Below are 19,800 nucleotides of genomic sequence, written 5' to 3'. Positions count from 1 at the left end.
CTCTGTCCCAAATTTCAGCAAAATCGGATAATGAATGTGGCTATTATGGGCCTTACACCATAAATCGGAGGATCGATCTATATGGCAGCTATATCCAAATCTGAACCGATCTGAGCCAAATCAACGAAGGATGTCGATGGGCCTTACACAAATCACTGCCCCGAATTTCATCAAAATCGGATAATAAATGTGGCTTTTGTGGGCCTAAGACCCTAAACCGGAGGATCGGTCTATATGGGGGCTATATCCAAATCTGAACCGATCTGAGCCAAATTGACAAAGGATGTCGAAGGGCCTAACACAACTCACTGTCCCAAATTTCAACAAAATCGGATAATAAATGTGTCTTTTATGGGCCTAAGACCCTAAATCGGCGGATCGGTCTATATGGGGGCTATATCAAGATATAGTCCGATATAGCCCATCTTCGAACTTAACCTGCTTATGGACAAAAAAAGGATCTGTGCAAAATTCCAGCTCAATATCTCAATTTTTGAAGACTGAACCTTGATTTCAACAGACAGACGGACAGACGGACGGACATGGCTAGATCGTCTTAGATTTTTACGCTGATCAAGAATATATATACTTTATAGGGTCGGAAATGGATATTTCGATGTGTTGCAAACGGAATGACAAAATGAATATACCCCCATCCGTCGGTGGTGGGTATAAAAAGTAACCTCGAAAAAGAAAATTTAAAGTTAGGAATTCTGTGCTACTTACAAAATACCACGCGCCTAAGTTGGTTCATGTCTGGTACTGTGTCCCCACCTAAGTACCGGTGTCTTTTACCTGCGAACGCTGGGCAATGACATAGGAAATGTTCCAACGTCTCATCATATTCCTCACATGCTATCACTTGCCGCACCGATTTTGCATATGTGAGCTTGTAGTCCTATGTGTCCTTTTATGATACCTACCAAAAGCTATACTGACCTTCTCACGATTCGGATCGACCCGATAGGTTTTCGGGTTAACCAAGATTATTGACGGCAGTCCTCAGGTCTTCGTGTCAAATCCTTTCATTCCAATGCATATTGTGCCATTCTCAAGGAAGTTGTTAATCTCATTCTTAAACTGCAAGACTGTTCGTGACCTTACCCTCCTGATTGTTATCGCCGTTATGGCCATTTTACGGTCCGTAAAGGTGTTCACACTCGAAGTCCTCGCTTTAACACCACACCACCTCACGCATTCCGTGATCGCCCGGATCTCCGAATGCATTACCGTATTATGGTCAGGCAGTCTAAAACAGATCTCTGTGGCTTCTCAATGTCATCCCACTATGTTCTCTAGCTTTGATCCATTCGTGTAACTTGATCTTCCAGATAGCAATACTAGAGTTTCGTCAATCCAAGTCTCTGCCGCTGGCGGCAATGCCTCGCACTCGACCTCAAGCGTTGTCTCAGGTATCCGATTGGAAACCTCTTTCCTACCTTCCAGGTTTTATATCGTCGCCTTGTTTATACCGCTTCTGTATGAGCTGCTCCCATCCTCATTCCATTCTCGCCTTAAGTCTCATGGCCGCAGTGGCTGCCTCGCACTTAATCTGTATGTATATGGGTCAGATATCTAGAATTATTTCCAGTGCTCTAGTGAGCGTGGTCCTCAACGCTCCGTATATGGCAAGACAACATGTTCTCTGAACCTGTTATATGGTCCTTACGTTGCACTTTTTCTCCATCGCAGTCCACCACACTACTGAGGCGTAAGTAAGTATTGGTCAAATCACGCTCCTGTAGAGCCAGTGGACTATCTTCGGAATCAGGCCCCATTTCGAGCCTACAGGCCGACTACATAATGCCCACCAATAAATAAATCGTCCATTTAAATCGATCCCTCCCCAGCATAGGGTATGATGTCCACTTTCACCTTCTTCTAAGATGCGTATACTTAAGAAAAAAAAACCAGTAATTAAAGGTAAGAGTCGGGCGATGCCGACTTTGTAATACCCTACACCTACCCTATATATTCAAAGTGGGAGCTATATCTAATTCTGAACCAATTTTGATGGACCTTGGCGAATGTTTTTATATGGGTCCATATAAATCGATCCCTTCCCAGCACTGGGTATGATAACCACTTTTACCTTCTTCCAAGATGCGTATACTTAAGAAAAAACCAGTAAGGAAAGGTTAAAATTGGGCGGCGCCGACTTTAGAATACTCTACACCTACGCTTTATATACAAAGTGAGAGATGTATCTAGTCAAAGTGGGAGCTATATCTAATTCTGAACCAATTTTAATGGACCTTGGCGGATGTTGTCAGATGGGTTATTAAACAACTCGTATCATATTTCGAGCAAAGCAAATATGTTTAAAATGTAATAACTACGGTTGACAAATGACAACATTATTGGAAATTAGCAAAAATCTGACGATATGGGAGCTATATATAAATCTGAGCCGATTTCGACTAAACTTAATGGATATTGTGAAAGTCGTCTAGGAAAGCGTTGTGCAAAATTTTGGGAAGACTGGTTTAAAAATGCACTTGCAGTGGCTCCAGGAGTGAAAATCGGGCGATATATATATATTTAAGAGCTATATATGTAAATCTAAACCGATTTCGACCGAACTTTATAGATATTGTGGAAGTCGTCGAAGAAAGCGTTGTAAAGCATTTTTGGGGAGATTGGTCAATAAATCCGCTTGCAATGGCTCTAGGAGTGAAAATCGGGGATATATATATATATATATATATATATATATATATATATATATATATATATATATATATATGCACTTTTTCTCCATCGCAGTCCACCACACTACTGAGGCGTAAGTAAGTATTGGTCAAATCACGCTCCTGTAGAGCCAGTGGACTATCTTCGGAATCAGGCCCCATTTCGAGCCTACAGGCCGACTACATAATGCTCACAAATAAATAAATCGTCCATTTAAATCGATCCCTCCCCAGCATAGGGTATGATGTCCACTTTCACCTTCTTCTATATATATATATATATAAATATATATAGATATATATCTCACAAGAAAATCGGGCGATATATCACAAGAAAATCCTTCCTACCAAATTTCCAGAGAATCTGTTAACAAAAGACCATTTTATTGCATAATCACTGCAAATCAGGCGAACATATATATGGGATCTATAACCAAATCTGAACCGATTTCCATGAAATTAACCAGTAATATCGAGAGTCATAAGAAAATCTTTCCTCCCAAATTTCGAGAGAATCGGATAACAAATCACCATTTTATATCAGTATTACTGCAAATCGGACAAACATATATATGGGAGTTATATCTAAATCTGAAACGATTTTTTCCAATTTCTATAGGCTTTGTCTCTAAGCCGAAAAACATGCCCGTACCAAATTTTAAGACGATCGGATGAAAATTGCGACCTGTATTTTGTAACACAAATTAACATGGGCAGACAGACGGACATAGCTAAACCGAATCAGATAGAGATTCTGAGTCGATCGGCATACTTATCAATGGGTCTATCTCTCTTCCTTTTGGATGTTACAAACAAATGCACTAAGTTATAATACCCTGTACCACAGTAGTGGTGTAGAGTATATTAAAACGTCCTTCAGCATTTTGCAATCAATGGCAGTGGGACTTGTGATGCCGAAAGGTGACTAAGTCCCGTGATAGCTCTCAAAACTCATTTGCTTATTCGCCAAGATATCTGTGTTGGAGTTCCTTATGAGCATTGAAGCCTTATGAACTAAACTGTTTTTTACAACCAAAAAAAGTCAACTTCTTCAAAGCATGTGGCAAGGCCAATTAGAATGAACTTGTAATCTGTTATATATATATATATATATATATATAATTCCCAAAAAATCGCCTTTAGTTTCCCCCTGTAGTAAGAGATTATTCGAAGAACTTCCCGTCGGGCTTTACTTTATGTCTCTATTCTGGTTGAATTTCTATTTTCTGTCCCTCCAAAAAAGTTAACGCCCTTTTCCGACAGTACATTGCCACACCATCCACCGGACAGACACACAGACAGTCATTCATTTGTTTTCTTAGTAAGAAGACAAAAATAAAACTGAGACATATGTTGTACAACAAGTTCATAAAAAATTTACGCAGCAACACTTGTGCCTTCTGTGTATTAATCCTAATGCCGGAAACTAACTTTTCGACAAGTAATGCCCAACAGCGCCTTTAACACCGACCATATTTATTACCCTTTACAAATTCCCATTATCATCTGTACCAGGGAAAAATGTTTACAAAATGCGAGTAACGTTTTTTTTTTTTTTTTTTTGGACAAAGTAAGTCGAGGGGCCATTTAGTAAGTTGCTATATGAGAATAAGTCATGAACTCATATTTATATGAATTTATGAATACATGTATGTGTGAGTGGGTAAATGAGAGTGAAGAGCCATACAAATAGTGTCATATGGCCAAAGGTTACAATTTAGAGAAATTGTTGACAGAAAAAGTTCATTGACATAAAAATGCTTGTTTATTTTAAATGCTGGCTAATTACTTCAATTGTGTTTTAAAACAAGACTACAAATATTGTAAAGAGTTGCTATGACGAATATTTGAAAGCAAATTGGTTATGGGATGCCAGTTTTCAAAGATATTCCGGTAATAAAAGACCTCAAGGTTATTGCCAAAGAGGCCAAAAAAGACCGATCTTAGGTCTCTCATATAGATCTTAAGAGGCTCCCATAACTAAGTTTGGGCCTAGCAGTACCCTGCCCCTAGTTCTAATTGCACAAAAGTCATATGGGTGAGGATTACATACCCATAATGCTCAGTGTGCATCAGAGAACTGCATGAAACCCCATATTTGGCATTTAATAGCCACTATGGCATTTATTTGTCTGTATTCCATGTCACACAGAAACAAATTTAGCTAGAAACACACGCACATATATGAAAGAGTGAGAGATGCGCGAACTTTTTGGTAATCGTTCAGTGGATGTGATTTTCAATTTGGTCGACGGACATCGTGTGTTGTTTGCAAGTGAACATCACTCAAATCATTGCCATATGAAGCCAAAGCGAGCAGAGAAAGCGGCATCGGTGAGCGGCATAGATAAACTCTGTTGTTTTTATACCCACCACCATGGGATGGGGGTATACTAATCTAGTCATTCCATTTGTAATACCTCGAAATATTGATCTGCAACCCTATAAAGTATATATATATTCTGGATCCTCTCGACATTCTGATTCGATCTAGCCATGTCCGTCCGTCTGTCGAAATCATAGGATCGAAATATTGATCTGCGACCCCACAAAGTATATATATTCTTGATCGTTTCGACATTTTGAGTGGATCTAGCCATGTCCATCAGTCTGTCGAAATCACGATACCGGTCAAATCTAGCCGCTTGAAATTTTGCCCAGATGCTTAATATTGATGTAGGTCGTTGGCCATATCGATTCAGATTTGGATATAGCTTCCACATAAACCGATACCTAGATTTTACTTCTTGAGCTCCTAGAAGCTACAATTTTTGTCCGGTTTAGCTGACATTTTTAGCATTCTGTTCTAATATGACTTCCAACAACTGTGTCAAGTAGGGTCGGTCTATAACCTGATGAAGCCTCCATATAAAGCGATCTCCCGATATGACTTCTTGAGCCCCAGGAAGCCGCAATTTTTGTTAGATTTGGCGAAAAATTGTGACCTTTGTTCTGTTATGACTTCCAATAACTGTATCAAAGATGGTCTAAATCGGCCAAGAATATGATATAGCTCCCATATAAATCAAACTTCCGATTTGATTTCTTAAACAATTTTCATCAGATTTGGATGAAATTTTGGATATATTCTTCTGTAATGATTTTCAACAACTGTGCTAAGAGCGGTACAAATCGGTCAAGATCTTAATCTTGACTTCTTAAGCCCTTACAAGCCGCAATTTTTTACGATTTGGCTAAAATTTTGCATATAATGTTCTGTTATGACTTTAAACTACTTTGTCAAGTACCAGATCGGTCTATAACCACATATAGTTCCATTATTTTAGCAGAATCCATGGTGGTGGGTTTCCAAAAATTCCGCTAGGCGAGCTTAGCATTAATTTAAAAGCTTATTTTTAATTTTTTCTGCGGATCTGCTTCCTTTGAAGACATTTATTGTCAAATTTTGAGAGCACAAACATTTCTCTCTCGAATTTCAATCCTCTTTGTATAGGGCATCCATGTATCTCTAGCAAACGCTTGCTTGCTTCATACACAGATGTGAATGAAGAAACTTACCTGAAAAGATAAGAAAAATTATACAAATTATTAGGTTTGGAATTACTCATTGAATATTTTGAATAGAAAGATTACATTGACATTTCCCTTTCCCTAGAGTAGAAGTCAAACCGTATTTATAAGGTGGCCGCAACGGCGAATTGCTACAACAAAGCATCTTTTTTGGAAACTCGATATGTCAAAATTAGAAAGCAGAGTGAATAAAAATCGTTTCGCCGTGACATATAAAATGTTCGGCAAGTTTGTTTCGAACAATCAGAAATATTGAGTTGCCCAAAAAGTAATTGCGGATTTTTCATATAGTCGGCGTTGACAAATTTTTTCACAGCTTGTGACTCTGTAATTGCATTTTTTCTTCTGTCAGTTTACCAGCTGTTACTTTTAGCTTGCTTTTGAAAAAAATTGCAAAAAAAGTATATTTGATTAAAGTTCATTCTAAGTTTTATTAAAAATGCATTTACTAAAAAATCCGCAATTACTTTTTGGGCAACCCAATATATATATTTATTTCATTTTAACATTTTAAGTGTCAATTAGTAACAAGTAAAAAGGCGTTAAGTTCGGCCGGGCCGAACTTTGGATACCCACCACCTCGGGAATATACGTAAACCATCTTTCATCAAAATCCGGTGAAAATTGTACACCTTTTGTCCCATAGCAGTTATATCAAAATATGATCCGATTTGGACCAAATACTTATAAGTACAAGTCATTGTTCAAATGTGTAAAAGAAAATATTGGTCTTCTAAGTAGCTTTATCTAAAAATAAACCGATCTGAGCTACACACGACACGGATTTCGAAAAGCCTAACATAAGTAACTGTTTCAAATGTCAGTGAAATCGGATTAAAAATGCACCTTTTATGGGGCCAAAACTTTAAATCGAGATATCGGTCTATATAGCAGCTATATCCAAATCTGAACTGATTTGGCCCAAGTTTCAGAAAAATTTCGAAGGGCCTAACTCAACTCACTGTCTCAAATTTCGGCGAAATCGGACAATAAATGCGCCTTTTCAATGCCAATGCCAAATTTCAGCAAAATCGGATAATAAATATGGCTTTTATGGGCCTAAGACCCCAAATCGGAGGATGGGTCTATATGGCAGCTATATCCAAATCTGGACCGATCTGAACCAAATTAACGAAGGATGTTGAGGGGCATAACACAACTCACAGTCCCAAATTTCAGCAAAATCGGATAATAAATGTGGCTTTTATGGGTCTAAGACCCTAAATAGGAGGATCGGTCTATATGGCAGCTATATCCAAATCTGGACCGATCTGAACCAAATTAACGAAGGATGTTGAGGAGCATAACACAACTCACTGTCCCAAATTTCAGCAAAATCGGAAAATAAATGTAGCTTTTATGGGCCTAATATCCTAAATCGGAGGATCGGTCTATATGGCAGCTATATCCAAATCTGGACCGATCTGAGCCAAATTGACAAAGGATGTCGAAGGCCCTAACACAACTCATTGTCCCAAATTTCATCAAAATCGGATAATAAATGTGGCTTTTATGGGCCTAAGAGCCTAAATCGGCGGATCGGTCTATATGGGGGCTATATCAAGATATAGTCCGATATAGCCCATCTTCGAACTTAACCTGCTTACGGACAAAAAAAGAATCTGTGCAAAATTTCAGATCAATATCTCTATTTTTAAAGACTGTAGCGTGATTTCAACAGCCAGACGGACAGACGGACGGACATGGCTAGATCGTCTTAGATTTTTACGCTGATCCCAGATCAGTTAATATGGCTGCTATACAAGGTTATGAACCGATTTGCACCATACTTTGCACAGTTGTTGGAAGTCATAACAAAACATTTCATACAAAATTTCAGCTAGTAGCTCAAGAATTCATGATCCAAGACCGGTTTATATGGCAGCTATATCAAAACATGGACCGATATGGCCAATTTACAATCTCAACCTACCTGTACTAACAGAAAGTATTTGTGCAAGATTTAAAACTGCTAGCTTGACTCTTTCGAAAGTTAGCGTGCTTTCGACTGACGGACGGACAGACGGACGGACAGACGGACGGACAGACGGACGGACAGACGGACGGACAGACGGACGGACAGACGGACGGACGGACAGACGGACGGACTTCTTTGGACGTTCCAATATCATTGAAATCGGACCAATTTAGATATAGCTCCCATATATACATTTCATCCGATATGACCTTTGAAAAGCTGTATAAGCCACATTTTTGGTTCGATCTTTAGCAAATTTAGCATGATATGTTTCGTGTGGCGTCTTAATACATCTGCAAAATTCCATAAAAATCGGTTCAGATTTAGATATAGCTCCCATATATAACTTTCATCCGATTTGACCTATTAAGGCTGTAGGAGGCACAATTTTGGTCCGATCTTTGCCAAATTTGGCACGAAGTGCTTTTTGTGCTATTTGTCCCAATAGGTGTGCAAAATTTCGTCAGAATCGGATCAGATTTATATCTGATATGGACTTTTAAGGCTGTAAAAGGCACAATTTGGGTGTGATCTCTACCAAATTTGGCACGAAGTGCTTCTTTTGACGTCCTAGTATGTGTGCAAAATTTCATTTCGGAATCGGATCAGATTTATATAGATTTTATTATCATCCGATATGCCCTTTTAAAGAAGTAGTAGCCACAATTTTGGTCCCATCTTTACAGAATTTTGCAGGATATGTTTTATTTGACGTCGCGCTACATGCAAAAAATTTCAATAAAATCTAACCAGATTTAGGTAAAGTTCCCATATATAGTTAATATGCGTTTCGTTTTTTAAGGCTATATATAATTTTAGTCCGATCTTTACAAAATTTTTCATGAGATGTTTTAATTGAAATCCCAATACGTGTGCAAAATTTCATCAAAATCGAATCAGATTTAGATAAAACTCCCATATATTGGGTTGCCCAAAAAGTAATTGCGGATTTTTTAAAAGAAAGTAAATGCATTTTTAATAAAACTTAGAATGAACTTTTCATATATATTTTTTTTACACTTTTTTTCTAAAGCAAGCTAAAAGTAACAGCTGATAACTGACAGAAGAAAGAATGCAATTACAGAGTCACAAGCTGTGAAAAAATTTGTCAACGCCGACTATATGAAAAATCCGCAATTACTTTTTGGGCAACCCAATATATCTATTATGCGTTTCAACTTTTAAGGCTGTAGAAGCCACAATTTTAGTACCACCGTAAGAAAATCGTTCAAGGTTCTAGTCGATTTTTCAAAATGTATTGCCTTTCCTTACTGGTTTTATCTGATTTCGCTGAAATTTGAAACAGTAAGTAGTTTTAGGCCTCCCGACATCTGGCCCAAATATTGTTCAGATCGGGCTATATTAAGGCATAGCCGCCATATAGACCGATCTCCTGATAAAGGATCTTAAGCCCATAAAAGCTGCATCTATTACCCGATTTAGCTGAAATTTGAAACAGTAAGTTATTTTAAACATGCCGACTTTCGACCTACATATGGTTTAGATCGGACTATATTTGGATATAGCTGCCATATAAACCGATCTCCCGATAAAGAGTCTAATGCCCATAAAAGATTTTTTTTTATCAGATTTCATTGAAATTTTAAACAGTGAGTGGTTATAGACCTCCCAACATTCGACCCAAATATGGTTTAGATCGGACTATACTTAGATATAGCTGTCATATAGACCAATCTGCCGATAAAGGGTCTGAAACCCTTAACAGCTTTATATTTACAGCCGATTTCGCTGAATTTTTAAACAGTTAACTTTTTAAGCTTTTCGATATTCGACCTAAATATGGTTCTGATCGACCTAAATATGGTTAACCTAAATATGGTTAACCGATTTCGCTGAAATCCGAAACAGTGAGTAGCTTTAGGCCTCCCAATATCGGACCAAAATATGGTTCAAATCAGATTTAATTTAGCTCAGATCAGACTATAGCTGTCATATAGACCGATCTGCTGATAAGGGTCTGAAGCCCATAAAAACTTAATTTTTTATCCGATTTCGCAGTGACTTGTTTTAAGCCTCCCGACATCCGATATAAATATGGTTCAGATCGAACTATATATTGATATAGCTACCATATAGACCGATCTGCCGTTTAACCAACCCATAAAAGCTGCAATTATTACCCGATTTCAATGAAACTTGAAATTGTGAGTTGTTTGAAGCCACCCACCATCTGACCCAAATGATAGAGATCGGATTGTATTTAGATATTGCTGTCATATAGACATATATGCCGATTTGGGGTCTGAAGCTCATAATAGCTTTATTCATTACCCGATTTTATTGAATTTTGAAATAGTGAGTTGTTTTAAGCCTCTCGACATCCGACCCGAATATAATTTCGTCATTATGTTTGTAACTACTCGAAATATTCGTCTGAGACCCCATAAAGTATATATATTCTTGATCGTCGTGACATTTTATGTCTGTCCGTCTGTCCGTCCGTCCGTCCGTCCGTCTGTCTGTCGAAAGCACGCTAACTTCCGAAGGAGTAAAGCTAGCCGCTTGAAATTTTGCACAAATACTTCTTATTAGTGTAGGTCGGTTGGTATTGTAAATGGGCCATATCGGTCCATGTTTTGATATAGCTGTCATATAAACCGATCTTGGGTCTTGACTTCTTGAGCCTCAAGAGGGCGCAATTCTTATCCGATTGGAATGAAATTTCGCAGGACGTGTTTTGTTATAATATCCAACAACTGTGCTAAGTATGGTTCAAATCGGTTCATAATCTGATATAGCTGCCATATAAACCGATCTTGGGTCTTGGCTTCTAGAGCCTCTAGAGTGCGCAATTCCTATCCGATTGGAATGAAATTTTGCACGACGTGTTTCGTTATTATATCCAACAACTGTGTCAAGTATGGTTCAAATCGGTCCATAACCTGATATAGCTGCCATATAAACCGGTCTGGGATTTGACTTCTTGAGTCTCTAGAGGTCGCAATTCTTATCCGATTGGAATGAAATTTTGCACGACGTGTTTTGTTATGATATCCAACAACTGTGTCAAGTATGGTTCAAACCGGTCCATAACCTTATCTAGCTGTCATATAAACCGATCTTGGGTCTTGACTTCTTGAGCCTCCGGATTGCGCAATTCTTATCCTATTTGAATGAATTTTGGCACGACGTGTTTCGTTATTATATCCAACAATTGTGCCAAGTATGGTTCAAATCGGTCCATAACCTGATATAGCTGCCATATAAACCGATCTGGGATCTTGACTTCTTGAACTTCTAGAGGTCGCAATTATTATCCGATTTGCCTGAAATTTTGTACGACGGATTCTCTCATGACCATCAACATACGTATTTATTATGGTCTGAATCGGTCTATAGCCCGATACAGCTCCCATATAAATCGATCTCTCTATTTTACTTCTTGAGCCCCCAAAGGGCGCAATTCTTATTCGAATTGGCTGACATTTTACACAGGCCTCCAACATATAATTTAATTGTGGTCCAAACCGGACCATATCTTGATTTCGTTCTAATAGCAGAGGAAATCTTTTCTTATATCCTTTTTTCCCAAAGAAGAGATGCCCGGAAAAGAACTCGACAAATGCGATCCATGGTGGAGGGTATATAAGATTCGGCCCGGCTGAACTTAGCACGCTTTTACTTGTTATTATTATACTAGCTGACCCGGGCCCGCTCCGTTTCGTCTTCTTTTACTTTATATGGAACAAAAGTTTCCTTGGAATATTTATTTTCGACAATTAAAGAGCTTTTGGTGAAATACCATGCTACGAAAATAGTATATCGCTTGACTAACAATTTAACAATATAAATGCCTTTGTCCGAATCCCATATGATCTTTAATGGTCTACGAATTTAAGTTTGCATGTAAGGTGTACTCCATTCTTAAAATACTTTATTTCAGCCAGCTACTCTCATGATATCTAATTTAGGGGTGTTTTCGGGGGTGAGGTGGTCCCCCAGGCACTTGGCCCTGAAAAATATCAGCATCGTGCTCTTCTTTCAGAAACCATTTATTCAAACCCCATATTGCCATTGGTTTAGGGGAGTTTACACGATGAGGCGTCCCCCAAACACATGGCCAAAAAAAGGTTATCAAATTCGTTTTCTAACCTTAAATACCACATATTGGCATGGTCGAAAATTTTTTACCCTTTGCGGGGTGTTTTGGGGAAGGTGTGATTCCCTTAATACATGTTCCTAAATTTGGATATCAAATTCGTATTCTACTCCCAAATACCTTTATTTGAGCCCCATTTTGCGATGGTCACTAAAAAATTGCTGCTTGTAGGTTATTTTAGGAAAGGGGTTGACCCCCAGAAAATTGGCCCCGAAAGTGGGTATCAAGTCTTGCTCTACCCCCCAATACCTTTCATTTAATCTCCACATTGACATGGTCGGTAAATATGGCCCATTTAGAGGTGTTTTGGGTATTGGGGTGGTCCCCCAAACACTAAGCCCGGAAAATATGTCAGCAACGTGCTCTATTCTCTTATATATCTATATATCATGTATTTGAACCCCACATTGCCATTGGCCTCAAAATTGGATATCAAATTCGTTTTCAAATTTCATTTAAACTTCTTATTGCAAAAGTCAGCAAATATATCCAGTTTGGGGGTTGTTATGGTGGTGGGACGTCCGCTAGACAGTTGGTCCCTAATGTTGATATCAGACACGTGGTCTACTCCCAAATACCTTTAAATGGTCTACTCCCAAATACCCCAAACCGGCAAACGTGACCGGCTTGGGGGGTGTTTTGGGGGATGGGCGATCTCGGACCGATCTTTTGCATGAAGTGTTTTGTTTTGACTTCTAACAACTATCTCAAGTCTGATCTAAATCCATATCTTGATATAGCCGCCATTGAAAACGATCTCACGATTAGACTTGTTGGACTTATAGAGGGCGCAATTCTTATCCAATATGGTTGACATTTTGCATATGTCGTTTTGGTACGACTTTCAACAACTGTTCCAAATATGGTCAAAATTGGTATATAACCTGATATAGCTGTCATATAAACTGATCTTCCAATTTGACTTTCTGAGCTTCTGGAGGCCACATTCATTACTCGGTTTGCCTAAAATTTTGGATGTGGTGTTTTTCGATGATTCCTACAACCATAAGTTGTAGTACGGTCCATATCGGTCAATAATTTGATGTGGCACTTATGTATTTGAAAAACTCATTCGAAGAACTTGACAAATGTGATCCATGGGGGAGGGTATATATGATTCGGCCCGCCGAACTTAGCCCGGTTTTACTTGTTGTAGTTGTTTTATTGTCAATTTTTAGTTGAATTAGAGTCAATAGAATCAATAAGGCAGTCTATAATAATTCATGTGATGGAAACTTATTTTAGAAGAGGAGGACCACCCGATTGTAGCTAGCGTAAAAAGGCCCTCGCCGTCCATATACTGCTAGACATAGTGATGCTTCTACAGGATTTCAGAAAGTACATCTATGATTCAGAAATGATCTTGAACATTACAATATGAAGATATATTTTTTTTATTTTTAACATTTATTCTTCACATTATATTGTTTAGTGCTATACCCATTCCTACCTTTTGAAGCCACCCTTCCTTTTAGAAATATTTTGAAAGCATGTTCTTGCCGGTAACTTAAGCCCAAAAATCCTGTGAAATTTACATCGGGCAAGTAAGGTGGCAGTAAATCCTCATCAAAATAAAATCCCAATACTGAAAGTGTTTGACCCTGTATTTTTAAATAAATGAGGTTAAGGCCTGTGCATGGCTTTTAATCAAATTCGTTACTACTACCTTTTTGAAGGGACATTTTGGCGGAAGTCCCTTTATGAATTTCTTTGTAAGCTTCACAAAACCACTGTGAACTGGATTAAAATAATCTTCATATTTTCCCACGAACTTGCAGATATCCGACGTCAGGTTATAGAGTACAGACTGTTTACCATTTTTCAAGGTCAACATTACCCAGTTGAGACCATCCAGACCACTTAAATTGTTCGCCAAAGTAACAGAGCCATTAATTTTGTTTCGGTCATTGCAACTTAAGAGCTCAAGAGAACAGTTGCTAAGAATATTACTATTAAATTCATAGCGAATGCTACTGATTTCAATAGTAAAAGAACGCTTTTGAAAATGACATAAAAATAAAGACCATTTAATATAAAAAAACATTTGATATATATTCATTATATTCGCACTTACAAAGCTCAGAGCAAAGGGGTCCCAAAGAATGGTTATAACCAAAATTTTCAAAATATTGTAAATGAAAATCATTTTATTATGGGAACAAAGTATCGGAAAATCCTGCTTTTTGGAATGACTGAAACCAACAAAAAATTTATATATATTGAAGTCCAATTTCAATGTTTAGTCGGTATCCAAACTCTGCTGCATTCATAGACATGGAGCAAATTTAGCTTGAGTGCCATTCTACAGCACTGGTATTTCGATGTTATCACTAAGTATTGTCCAAAAGAGGTCAATTAATTATTTAACCGGAAGCAACTGTTGGCCGTAATCATTTTTATACCCTCCACCATAAGATGGGGGGTATACTAATTTCGTCATTCTGATTGTAACTACTCGAAATATTCGTCTGAGACCACATAAAGTATATATATTCTTGATCCTCTTGAAATTTTATGTCGATCTAGCCATGTCCGTCCGTCTGTCCGTCCGTCCGTCCGTCTGTCTGTCGAAAGCACGCTAACTTCCGAAGGAGTAAAGCTAGCCGCTTGAAATTTTGCACAAATACTTCGTATTAGCGTAGGACGGTTGGTATTGTAAATGGGCCATATCGGTCCATGTTTTGATATAGCTGCCATATAAACCGATCTGGGGTCTTGACTTCTTGAGCCTCTAGAGTGTGCAATTCTTATCCGATTGGAATGAAATTTTGCACGACGTGTTTTCTTATGATATCCAATAACTGTGCCAAGTATGGTTGAAATCGGTCTATAACCTGATATAGCTGCCATATAAACCGATCTTGGGTCTTGACTTCTTGAGCCTCTAGAGTGTGCAATTCTTATCCGACTGGAATGAAATTTTGCACGACGTGTTTTGTTATGATATCCAACAACTGTGTCAAGAATGGTTCAAATCGGTCCATAACCTGATATAGCTGCCATATAAACCATTCTTGGGTCTTGACTTCTTGAGCCTCTAGAGGTCGCAATTCTTATCCGATTGGAATGCAATTTCGCACGACCTGTTTTGTTATGATATCCTACAAGTGTGCCAAGTATGGTTGAAATCGGTCCATAACCTGATATAGCTGTCATATAAACCGATCTTGGGTCTTGACTTCTTGAGCCTCTAGAGGGCGCAATTCTTATCCTATTTGAATGAATTTTGGCACGACGTGTTTCGTTATTATATCCAACAATTGTGCCAAGTATGGTTCAAATCGGTCCATAACCTGATATAGCTGCCATATTAACCGATCTGGGATCTTGACTTCTTGAACTTCTAGAGGTCGCAATTATTATCCGATTTGTCCGAAATTTTGTACGACGGATTCTCTCATGACCATCAACATACGTATTTATTATGGTCTGAATCAGTCCATAGCCCGATACAGCTCCCATATAAATCGATCTCTCTATTTTACTTCTTGAGCCCACAAAGAGCACAATTCTTATTCGAATTGGCTGACATTTTACACTGGTCACCATCATAAATATAATTTAATTGTGGTCCAAACCGGACCATATCTTGTTATCGCTTTAATAGCAGAGCAAATCTTTTCTTATATCCTGTTTTGCCTAAGAAGAGATGCCGGGAAAAGAACTCGACAAATGCGATCCATGGTGGAGGGTAAATAAGATTCGGCCCGGCCGAACTTAGCACGCTTTTACTTGTTTCATTTTGTGGAAAAAATTATTTGGTAGCTATAACAAAATAAAGACCGATCTGAACCATATACGTCACGGATGTCGAAAAGCCTTATATAAGTCACTGTCAAATATCAGCGATATCGGATTATAAATGTGTCTTTTATGGGTCCAAGACCTTAAATCGAGAGATCGGTCTATATGGCAGCTATATTCAAATCTGAACCGATCTAGGCCACATTGAGGAAGGATGTTGACTGGCCCAACACAACTCACTGTCTCAAATTTTGGCAAAATCGGACGATAAATGCTCCTTTTATGGGCCGAAGGGCGTAACAGAACACACTGTCCCAAATTTCAAAAAAAAAAATAGTATAATAAATGTGTCTAAGACCCTAAATCGGCGGATCGGTCTATATGGGGCTATATCAAGATATAGTCCGATATAGTCCATCTTCGAACTTCACTTGCTTATGAACAAGGAAAGGATCTGTGAAAAGTTTCAACTCAATATCTCTATTTTTAAAGACTGTAGCGCGATTTCAACAGACAAACGGATAGACGGACGTGGCTAGATCGTCTTAGATTTTTACGCTGATCAAGAATATATATACTTTATAGGGTCATAAATGGATATTTCGATGTGTTGCAAACGGAATGACAAAATGAGTATACCCCTCTCCTTCGGTGATGGGTATAAAAAAGTAACCTCGAGCAAATAAAGGCGTGCTAAGTTCGGCCGGGTCGAATCTTATATAACCTCCACCATAGATCGCATTTGTCGAGTTCTTCTCACGATGTCTCTTTTTAGGCAAACAAAGGATAAAAGAAAACAATAGCCATAATATTGGAAATAGAACAAGTTAGGGTCCGATTTGGACCATAATTGAATTGAATGTTGGAGATGATAGTAGAAGTCATTGTGTAAAATTTAAGACAACAAGTAAAATTGCGTTAATTTCGACCGGGCCGAACTTTGGATACCCACCACCTCGGGTATACATGAAAACCATATTTCATTAAAATTCGGTGAAAATTTCATACCTTATACTCATATTCCTCATACCGATCTGAACTATATACGACACGGATGTCGAAAAGCCGAACATAAGTTACTGTGTCAAATGTCAGTGAAATCGGATTATAAATACGCCTTTTATGGGGCCAAGACTTTAAATCGAGATATCGGTCTACATGGCAGCTATATCCAAATCTGGACCGATTTGGGCCAAGTTGCATAAACATGTCGAAAAGCCTAACACAATGCACTGTCCCAAATTTCGGCGAAATCGGACAATAAATGCCTCTTTTATGGCCCCAAAACCTAAAACCTAGATATCGGTCTATATGGCAGCTATATCCAAATCTGGACCGATCTGTGTGATATTGCAGAAGTATGTCAAGGGTCTTAACTTAACTCACTGTTCCAAATTTCGGCGACATCGGACAATAAATGGTCTATATGGCAGCTATATCCAAATCTGAACCGATCTGGACCAAATTGACGAAGGATGTCGAAGGGCCTCAGATATCTCGCTGTCCCTAATTTCAGCAAAATCGGATAATGAATGTGGCTTTTATGGGCCTTACACCATAAATCGGAGGATCGATCTATATGGCAGCTATATCCAAATCTGGACCGATCTGAGCCAAATTGACGAAGGATGTCGATGGCCCTTACATAATTCACTGTCCCGAATTTCATCAAAATCGGATAATAAATGTGGCTTTTGTGGGCCTAAAACCCTTAACCGGAGGATCGGTCTATATGGCAGATGTATCCAAATCTGAACCGATCTGGGCCAAATTGACAAAGGATGTCGAAGGGCCTAACACAACTCACTGTCCAAATTTCAGCGAAACCGGATAATAAATGTGGTTTTTATGGGTCTAAGACCCTAAATCGGAGGATCGGTCTATATGGCAGCTATATTCAAATCTGGACCGATCTGAGCCAAATTGATAAAGGATGTCGAAGGGCCTAACACAACTCACTGCCCCAAATTTCAGCGAAACCGGATAATAAATGTGGCTTTTATGGGCCTAAGACCCTAAATCGGAGGATCAGTCTATATGGCAGCTATATTCAAATCTGGACCGATCTAAGCCAAATTGACGAAGGATGTCGAAGGGTCTAACACAACTCACTGTCCCAAATTTCAGCGAAATCGGATAATAAATGTGACTTTTATTGGCCTAAGACCCTAAATTGGAGGATCGGTCTATATGGGGGCTATATCAAGATATATCCGATATAGATCATCTACGAACTTAACCTGCTTTCGGACAAAAAAAGAATCTGTGCAAAGTTTCAGCTAAATATCTCTATTTTTAAAGACTGTAGCGTGATTTCAACAGACAGACGGAGGGACATGTCTAGATCGTCTTAGGTTTTTACGCTGATCAAGAATATATATACTTTATAGGGTCGGAAATGGATATTTCGATGTGTTGCAAACGGAATGACAAAATGAATATACCCCCATCCTTCGGTGATGGGTATAAAAATGAATATACCCCCATGCTTCGGTGGTGGGTATAATAGAGAGATCGGTTTATATGGGAGCTGTTTCAAGCTATGGACCGATTCGGATCGTATTTGACACGCATGTTGAAGGTCATGGGAGAAGCAGTTGTACAAAATTTCTGGAGGCTCAAGAAGTCAAGATCCCAGATCGGTTTATATGGCAGCTATATCAGGTTATGGATCGATTTGAACCAAACTAAGCACAGTTGTTGGATGTCATAACTAAACATGTCATGCGAAATTTCGGCCAAATCGAATAAGAATTGCGCCCTCTAGTGGCTTTAGAAGCCAAGATTCAAGATAGGTTTGTATGACACCTATATCAGGTTATAGACCGATTTCCGCCATACTCAACACAGTTGTTAGAAGTCATAATAAAACTCCTCGTGCAACGTTTCAGCCAAATCAGAGAAGAATTTTGCCCTCTAGAGGCGCAAGAAGTCAAGATCCAAGATCGGATTATATGGCGGCTATAACAAAACATGGTATATATATAACAAAACATGGTATACATGATATAGCCCATTTACAATCCCAACCGACCTACACAAGCGACTAGCTTTACTCCTTCGAAAGTTAGCGTGCTTTCGACAGACAGACGGACGGACATGGCTATATCGACTTAAAATGTCATATATTGGGTTGCCCAAAAAGTAATTGCAGATTTTTCATATAGTCGGCGTTGACAAATTTTTTCACAGCTTGTGACTCTGTAATTGCATTCTTTCTTCTGTCAGTTATCAGCTGTTGCTTTTAGCTTGCTTTAGAAAAAAGTGTAAAAAAAGTATATTTGATTAAAGTTCATTCTAAGTTTTATTAAAAATGCAATTACTTGTTTTTAAAAATCCGCAATTACTTTTTGGGCAACCATACTTTTTGGGGTCTTAGACGAATATTTCGAGGAGTTAAAATAAAATGACGAAATTAATATACCACCATCCTATGGTGGAGGGTATAAAAAGGAATCTAAGTCAGGAATTCTTGCAACTTACAAAATCCTTAATTGTTTTCCATACCACGCCCCTAAGTTGCTTTATGTCTCGTATTGTGTCCTCACTTAAGAGTCGGATTCTGTGGCAATGGCATAGCAAATGCCCTAAAGTCTCATCATCTTTTCCGCTTGGCCTACACATGCTATCACTTACCGCACCGATTTGGCATTAGTGCGCTCGTAGTCCTATGTGTCCCGTTATGATACCGATATATATACTGACCTCTTTTTAACTTCCTTTCAGTAATAGCCTCG

The 19,800-nt window shown here is 38.5% G+C and overlaps 1 protein-coding gene across 3 annotated transcripts in view; it reads left to right on the top strand.

The window, feature by feature from the left end:
• The window catches only part of LOC106094994 (cysteine-rich motor neuron 1 protein), a 410,024-nt gene that overhangs the window by 197,635 nt on the left and 192,589 nt on the right, over nucleotides 1–19,800 (top strand). The gene's annotated exons all lie outside the window — the stretch shown is intronic.

This window comes from Stomoxys calcitrans, chromosome 1 (genome assembly GCF_963082655.1).
Source record: "Stomoxys calcitrans chromosome 1, idStoCalc2.1, whole genome shotgun sequence".
NCBI classification, from domain to species: Eukaryota; Metazoa; Arthropoda; class Insecta; order Diptera; family Muscidae; genus Stomoxys; species Stomoxys calcitrans.
Note: the sequence above shows the minus strand (reverse complement) of the source record. Positions and strands in the feature narration are given on the sequence as shown.